The sequence below is a fragment of the Panicum virgatum genome, chromosome 8K, assembly GCF_016808335.1.
Source record: "Panicum virgatum strain AP13 chromosome 8K, P.virgatum_v5, whole genome shotgun sequence".
NCBI classification, from domain to species: domain Eukaryota; kingdom Viridiplantae; phylum Streptophyta; class Magnoliopsida; order Poales; family Poaceae; genus Panicum; species Panicum virgatum.
The window spans coordinates 37,049,625-37,058,473 of record NC_053143.1 but is presented as its reverse complement, the minus strand read 5'-3'; positions in this window follow the sequence as shown (position 1 = coordinate 37,058,473).

The window sequence follows — 8,849 nt, the reverse complement described above, 5'->3', positions numbered from 1 at the left end:
AGGAATCCCTCTGCAAAGTTTGTGAACCTTTGGTTGTGATTTGATCAATCCATCCTCGAATTCTCCACTGGTTCGCGGGCTGGAATTCTGTTTTTGAGCCGAGGCGGTCTGACCGGATGGAGAGACCGTTCTGACCGGCCTGGGATTTTTGAATCCAGCTGAACCGGTCTGACCGGCCTCCAGGGGTGGTCTGACCGGTCTGTGACCAGAGACAGTGTTTGATCACTGGTTTCTCGCTTTGCTTCCGCGTTGCATCCTAGGGCTGTTCTTGTGGGTATAGCTTCTCAATAGCTATTCCCATCTCACCTAGGTTTGAGGGCTTGTGGAGCGCTTTTGGGATATAGGCCGATGTTTCAGTTTCGAAAGAAATTTTGATTGGCTCCCATTCACCCCCCCCCCCTCTGATCGCCTATTCGGTCCCTCAAGAGTCCATGGACTCTAAAGCAAGAACGCCCGCGGACCATTATGTGGCTTCTAATCGTGGGCGTTGATCTGCGATCGTGCGGCTTGGTAGGATCTGGCTCGCGGGGACGGCGGCGCCGAGCGCCGGCGACATTTTTCCGCGGTGGCGCATCGCGGGGCTCACCGGAGTTCACCGGAAACGGCACTCCGGTGGTCAAAACGGCTCGGGTTTGGGTCAGGCGTGATCAACGTGACACACGTGATCCACCTGGGCCAAGAGTGGGGCACAGCGGGGTTTTGAGCGCCGAGCACGACTGCGGCGGTGGCTCTGCGCGGTGGAGCACGCCAGCGCAGCACGTTCGGGCTGTTCCAGGGCCGGGTCAGGGGTGCAAAAGGCGAGCAAGGCTACTATGTAGCACGGGCGAGCCAGTGCGAGGCTCGGATTGGGTCGTGCAAGGCTGCAGCAAGTTCGCCACGGCGAACTACATGTAGTGCGGCGGCGCAGCATCGACATGCGCTATTTTGACCGTCACTGGGGGCTACGGCCTATCTGACCTAGGGCAAAAGGACCAGGGAGGCACGTGGGTGCTTACCGAGGGCTCAAGGTGGCCGGAGTAGCAGCACAGGGTGGTCGGCGACGAGGTCCGGCGGCGGAGCTCGTTGCTGCGTTCGCGGTCCGGGCTCTGCAGGGGTCCTCCGGGCTCCTGATCTCCAAGGGCAGGTGCGGCAATGTGCTGTGAAGGTGTTCCAGGGGTCAGGATGGCCGGAGGATCATCGACTGCGAGTAATCGCCCGGGGATCAGAACTCACCGGCGTCGAGGCTCAGGCGCGATTCCGGCGAGGCAAGGGCCTAGGGTCGATGCAGAGGGCTCAGGAAGCTTCCTGGGGCTACAGCGGAGCTACTGCCTGGGTTGTGTAGGCTCGGGGTGCGGCGGAGCGGTGTGTCCACGGTGGCGCAGGGGCAAAGCGTGGCTGTGCTCAGCTCTGGGCTGCGCTGGAGGGCAAGGTGCGGCGTAGGGGAGGTTGGGGTGGTGTTTAAATGGAGAGCACCGAAGATCTGGGCGTGCACGCCTGGTGTGATCACGGCGGGGATCATGGGCGAATCTGCTCGCGGGGGAAGCGGATCGCGCAACGGCTCGGCACGAACCTGGGCTCTGGCTGCCGCTTCTAGAAGGAGAGGGTGCGGTGACGCTGACCAGCGGGCCTACGGGGGTCGAGGTGGTCCCCAGAGTAGCGTGGTGGCGCGAGGAGGAAGAAGAAGGAAAGAGGTGGGCTAACGGGTGGGACCGGAAGGTCAGTGGTAGCATGGGAAAGGAAGGGCGCGGGCGAGCGGGCACGTGGAGAGGGGCTGCCATGGGGACCCGGGCGCGGTCGGGGGCGTGCGCCTGCGCGGACTGCGTCACTAGCACTTGGACCCAGAGGTGCGCGTCCGCGAGCATGGTGGAGAGCGAGCCTGGGTGACTGGGGCGTGGGCCCTACGGAAAGCGGGGGTGTGTGCCCACGCGGGGAGGGGAGGCGCTGAGGTTGACTGGTGGGGTCCCGGGTGCGAGAGAGGGCGCGTGCCCGGGTGCGAGAGAGAACTTAAAATGAAATATGAGAGTCTTGAATCTAAAAGTGAATCATCATCGGATAAATCATTTCCTTGCAATATTCCTTGTGCTATTCCCATTGACAAGGTAGATGCATCTACCTCTTGTGATCTAACCCCTTGCAATGAGAATGTGATTGTAGAAACATGTGATGATCTCATTGCTAAGGAAAATGATGAGCTTAAACAAGAGGTAGAAAGGCTAATGGCGGACTTGAGGCGGCTCAAAGGAAAATACACTCAAGAGCAAGTCCAACCTTCTCAAGATAACACCTCCACGGGCGTGAAGAAGCTTGAGAAGGGAGAAACCGTGACTTGCTTCAAGTGTTGCAAAGAAGGCCACAAGTCCTACCAATGCAAGGAGAAAGAGGGCAATGCAAAGGGCAAAGAAAATAGCAAGCCCAAGAACTTGAACAAGAGCAAGAAGGTACACAAGAAGTCTAAGGAGATCAAGAAAAACACATCTCCATACTTTGAAGGCGTCCTACATGTACACCAAGCCCACCCACAAGAACAAGCAAAAGAGCAACCACTACATACTTGAAAAGAAGAAGAATGGCAAGGTGGTGGCTCATGTCATGGGGTGGAGAACATATGGATGGAACCGACCTATTTGGGTGCCCAATGATATTATTCATACCATGGATGGCTCTCAAAAGGTTTGGGTTCCTAAGACTTAGGCACCAAACAAGTACAACGGGGGATTTGGATGCTTAGCTTATAAGTTAAAGTGAAGGTTCAAGCCAAAACAAGCTAAGCTCACAACTTGGACATTTGTTACCCAAGTCTCCCATAAGGTAATGGTAGCTAGATTTCAATTTAAGCATCATGTAGCTCCATTGCTTTTGCTAGGATGTTTGCTTGTTTTGCATCTCCTAGTGTTATATATGGTGGGTTGCTTGTGCCATGACTCTAACCCATGAGCAACCTACATGGTTTGATAAGTGTGTAGAAAGCTACACAAGGTTACCTTTCATGGTACACGGACTTCATGAGGTATGTATTTCATATGTGTACCATGAACACAAGCTATAGGGTAAACTTCCCAATTGTGTCAAAATCAATGTGCATACATTTGCTTGGTGATTCAAACACTAAATGCACACATTTAGGGGGAGTTCACTTTATAGCTTGTGATTTTGAGACTAACGTGTTTGCTAGTTTATCTTTTGTAGTCTCACGTGGAGTTAATACTCTAAGAGAATGTTATTCACGATCAATGTGAACAAACAACTCTATAAGAGTGATTAGATTTTTTGTGCTTTCATGCATATTGAGCCATGCTTTATTGAACTTAAATACTCATATCTAAGTTCATAGGCTATGTGCTCATATATTTGCTTAACCTTGGTGTACCAAGTGCTCTTCTTTCAAAGACCTTCAATTGGTTTTCAACTTCAATTGGTACCATATGCAAGTCACCTTAAAATTGGTACAAGCAAGGTAAACAAATTAAGCCCCCGGAAGTATGCAAGGTTCTAAATTGTTTAAATTGGTATCTTTGTCATATCCTATTTACTTTAGAGCTACCTCCGTGCATGATATGATCTAAGCTTTCTAGTTATAACATCTAGTTGTGCACTTGATTTTCACATTATCTTTTTGTGCAAATACTTGTGGAAAGCTTAGCTCATGTCATGCTAGTTTTGTGATTTTGTGATCCACCATAGTGAATTTTTCAATTGGTATCTTCATTGATATCATACAATTGGATCATGAGTCATGAAACTAACTCCCTAGGCTACTAATCTTCTCTTGAGCTATATTGTTTTGCAAGACCTTTTAGGTGATTTGATTCCAAAGGGGGAGAAACGTGGATCAAAGCAAGGTATTTTCTCAAGGAAAAGAAGTATATCCCAAAGGGGGAGAAATACCTAAGTGAATCAAGTCATGAGGGAGAAGTAGCAAGATCGGGGGAGGAACAAAGGGGGAAATCATGGTTTTAGGGGGAGGCCAAGTCATCATTGGATGATGGTAAACATCCAAGCAAGCGTAAGCGGTTTTCAATTGATTCAAATTGGTATCAAGTGGTTAAATTTGTCAATTTTTGCAAATTTGTGCTTGCTTTGATTGTGTTGTCATCAATCACCAAAAAGGGGGAGATTGTAACGAACATGACACCATTTATGCCATTTCGAGTGATTTTGGTGATCGAATGACAATACAACACTTGGACTAACATGATTGTTAAGATGATCATTCTCAAGCTTTTAGGTTTAAGTGATGACAAAGAGAAAGAGAAGATAGGCATAGCAAGGCCCGAAGGGCCACCCCTACAGGGGTTCCGCTACCCGGTTAGCGGACTTGGGTCGAGGGGGAGCCGCCCCTCGCGGGTCTCAGGGCAGCGCCCTGAAAGCTCTTTGGATCAGGAGCACCGGAAGAACCGACGCATAAAGCATCGGTGCATCCGATGGTTGTCGGAAGAACCGACGCCATGACAGAAGGGTGAAGCCAATTCAGCTTATGGGCACCGGATGAACCGACAGGTCAAAAAGGGGCATCGGTGCATTGGGCGTCCTATGTTCCAGAGACGATGTCAAGAGCCCAGGAGAAGTTTCTTCAGCACCAGTTGAACCGACGGTGCATCGGAGTATTGCGTCGGTGCACTGACGTCAGCGCCCAGGAGAAGATTCTTAAGCACCGGATGAACCGATGATGCATCGGTACAAAGCATCGGTTCAACCGGTGATCACCGCGTCAGCTGTCAGAAGTTCAACGGCTACTTCGTGTTATGAGTGACCGGAAGAACCGACGCTACCCCGCCAGAGGCATCGGTTCATCCGGTGATATGCAGATTTTCAGCTGACCGTTGGAGCAACAGCTACAAGACTTGGTGGCCTATATATACGCCTCACCCCGGCCATTTGAAGAGTGCTGGAGACCATACAAACATACAAGAGTAAAAGATCATCTCCAACCATCCTAGAGCTTCATTGTACATCATATAGGCTTAAGCACACTTGTGAGAGTGCTTAGTGCTTGTAATAGGGATTAGTTCTTCCGAGAGCTCCCTTGAGAGAAGCCTTGCTGCGGCAAGCAACTTGTGATCCGTCGTGTGACCCTCCGTCTTTGTGTGGAGTGGCAACGACACTTTGTGCGGGGGAAGAGGAGGCCCCCTCCTTGGTGGAGAAGCTCCGTAGTGGATTACGGCCGGGTGACCGAGAAAGACGGTGGCGGTGCACGAGACTCGGTGTCTTAGGGGCACTTGCCTTTGCTTGCCGGCATCACCTTGGTGGCATAGTGCAAGACGGTGATCGGAAGAGCCTCGGTGTCCCGTGGAGGTAGGCTTTTATGCCGAACCACGTTACATGACCGTGTCTACTCGGGAGTTTGCATCCCTCTTGCACTTACCTCTTTACTTATCATATTACGTTTCCGCATTTTCTCTTTCTTGTGTGCCTTTACTTTCCTAGTTAGTTTGATTAGGATTGGCTATAGGTTGCAAGTTTTTAGGGGTAAGTAGAGAGTTGCATAGATAAACTTTAGTCATAACTAGCATGTGTAGGACGTGTTAGGTTTATCTTATGCAAGTAGTTTGAGCCCAAGGTTAAAAAGCGATTAGCGACCCTATTCACCCCCTCCCCCTCTAGGGTCGGACACCCCGGTGATCCTTACAGGAAGACTGGCCCACCGACGATCGAAGACCTCACCCCCGAGCACAAGCGCAAGTTTGACCAGGTCATGGAGGATCTGGCCAAGGAAGTGCTGGCCCACTTTGCGTGGACTCGCAATGGTGGGGTCAGGCTCACGGGAGATCCCGAATTGGCTCTCAGCGGGATCGACATCTCCGTCCCATCGGAGGAACGCAGTTAAGCACTTCGACAGGAGATCAACTACATGATCCACTATACTCTTCTCCGCCAAACCGAAGTCATCCTCAACTCCATGGACAATGTGGTGGCCTGCGTGGTCAAGTCTGTTCTGACCGGTGAATACAACCAAGACATCGGCCTAGTAATAAACCCCCATGTGGGTGAAAAAAGATTCTACACATGGCCACTGCAAGTCCCTCAGATCAGTGCTCCTGAAGGGATGAAGGCAGAATTCATCCTCTACGCGCCACAAGATCAACATGACAGGCCAACTTGCTACGAGGAGCCACCGGCCTTCATACCAGAAGGATTCACGTGTCAGTTCCTCTACAGGCCTTTACGGGCTGATGAGGAGCCATACCGTCGGCAGCAGCCGGCCAAGTCAATTGGTGCCGACACACGCACCATAAGAGGCAAGGACAAGCCTGCCGATCAGGAGCTACTGGCTTGGCAGAGCCAGTATGGAACATGGCCGGTTTCTCACAACCAGGACACACAAGCTTTCGGCCCAGTAACAATAAGTTTCCTTGATCAACTGGCCGAAATCCTAAAGGATCAATTTGGGATCTCCCCAAAGAAGGGGATCATCACGTACTCGAAGCCATATCCAGACATGTATGATCAGCTACCACCGCCGCCAAAGTTCAGGGTATCTGAATTCTCCAAATTTAGCGACAGCGACAACACCAGCACGGTGGAGCACATCAGCCAATACACTGCTCAGCTCGGCGTGGTAGCTGTTGCCGAGAACATGAAGATTCAGCTCTTCTCTCTGTCGCTGACCAGACCCGCGTTCGGTTTGTACACTTCCTTGGCGCATGGATCCATCACATCGTGGAAGCAGCTCGAGGAGCAGTTTCATGCCCAGTTCTTCTCCAGTTCTGACGAGGCTACGCTATCAGACCTCATGGCTCTACGACAACCAGATTCTCATGGCGGAAGAAGATATATACAAGACCTCCTTCAGATGTCCTGGCAATATCGGCCTGTTCGAGTGGATTGTCATGACCTTCAGCCTCAAGAATGCCGGAGCAACCTACCAGCGGGCGATGAATTATATCTTTCATGACCTCATTGGGCAGCTGATGGAGGTGTACATTGATGATGTAGTCGTCAAATCGGCTCTACCGGAAACACACTTAGCCGATTTGCGACGGGTGTTGGAGCGCACGTGGCTTCACGGGCTAAAGATGAATCCCAAGAAGTGTGCGTTCAGAGTGGCAGCGGGACAGTTCCTGGGCTTCATGGTGCATGAGCGTGGTATAGAGATCGGCGACAAGAGCAAGAATGCCATTGTGACTATGACTCCACAAGAAGATAAGAAGAAGCTGCAGAGCTTGATCGGCAAGCTGAACTATATCAGACAATTCATATCGAATCTCTTTGGTAAGATTGAGTCATTCGTGCCGCTCGTGAGGATCAAGAGCGCTAGCAATTTCATCTGGGGTCAAGAACAACAAGAGGCATTCTACAGACTGAAGCAATATCTAGCGTCGCTGCCCGTGTTGGTCCCTCCCCAGTTGGACCAACCATTCACGGTGTACCTGTAAGCCGATGAAGTCTCCATCGGCTCAGTCCTCATCCAGGAGTTCCAAGGAAAAGAGAGGGTCGTGTTCTACCTCAGTCGATGGCTGCTCGACGCAGGAACAAGGTACTGCGAAATGGAATGACTCTGTTTATGTCTATACTTCACCTGCACCAAGTTGTGACATTACCTGCTCAGCATGGAGAACCGCGTCGTCTGCAAGGCTGATGTCATCAAGCACATGCTGTCAGCTCCCATTCTCAAGGGCCAACTCGGGAAATGGATGTACGCTCTCTTGGAGTTTGATGTCAGATTTCAGCTAGCCAAAGCCGTGAAATGCCAAGCTTTGGCAGACCTCATCAAGAGAGAGCAGCGCCATCAGCCAAGTTCGTCGGCATCAGACCCTGGGTTTTGTTTTTCGACGGATCAACCTGTGAGCTGGCTTGCGGTATTGGATTATACGTCATCTCTCCACGAGGGACGGTTTATCAGTTTGCATTCTGGTTAGCTTCCAACTAACTAACGACCAAACTGAGTATGAAGCTATTCACAAAGGTTTGGAGCTACTGTTGGAAGCTGGGGCCGAAGTGGTGGAAGTCTTCGGAGATTCAAGGGTGGTAATCCGTCAGTTTACGGAGGACTATGACTGCGTCAGTGACAACCTGTACCCATACTTCGTCAAGTGTCATGACCTGATGGCAAAGTTTCGCCAAGTCATCCTGACTTGGATACCACACGAGCAGAATGGCAAAGCAAACAGGCTGGCGCAGGTCGCATCCGGGTACGTGCCGCAAGATGATGATATTTCGGTCGAAATTTTGCAGCTGGACACTGCCGACTAGAGAGCCGATCTCCTCTAATACTTGAAGGATCCGGCTCGGGGCAGACAAGAAGACACGTCGCAGAGCACCGAGGCATGTACTGGTGAGTGATGATATGTATTATTGCGCCATGAATGGAGTACTGCTAAAATGCCTTGAGCCGACCGAAATTTTGAGCATCATGCATGACGTGCATGAGGGAACTTGTGGCACTCATCAGTCTGCGCACAAGATGAAGTGGTTGATCAGAAGTTCTGGTTTTATTGGCCATCTATGCTAGAAGATTGCTTCAAGTATTACAAGGGGTGCCAGGATTGCCAGAGGTTTGGCGCAGTGCAGATGGCACCAGCAAACCTCTTACACCCGATTGTCAAGCCATGGCCGTTCAGAGGATGGGGTATGGACATGATCGGTCAGATCAACCCACCCACCAGCAAAGGGCACAAGTGGATACTGGTAGCCATAGATTACTTCACCAAGTGGGTTGAAGTTGTGCCCTTGAAGAATGTCATGGTTAGAGACGTGGTGAACTTCGTCAAGGAACACATCGTGCACAGGTTTGGTATCCCTCAGACCATCACCATGGATCAGGGCACGGTTTTCATGGCGGATGAGTTCAAGACTTTTTCCAAGGACATGGGTATAACCCTAATCCAGTCATCGTCGTATTATGCTCAAGCTAACGGACAAGCTGAAGCCTC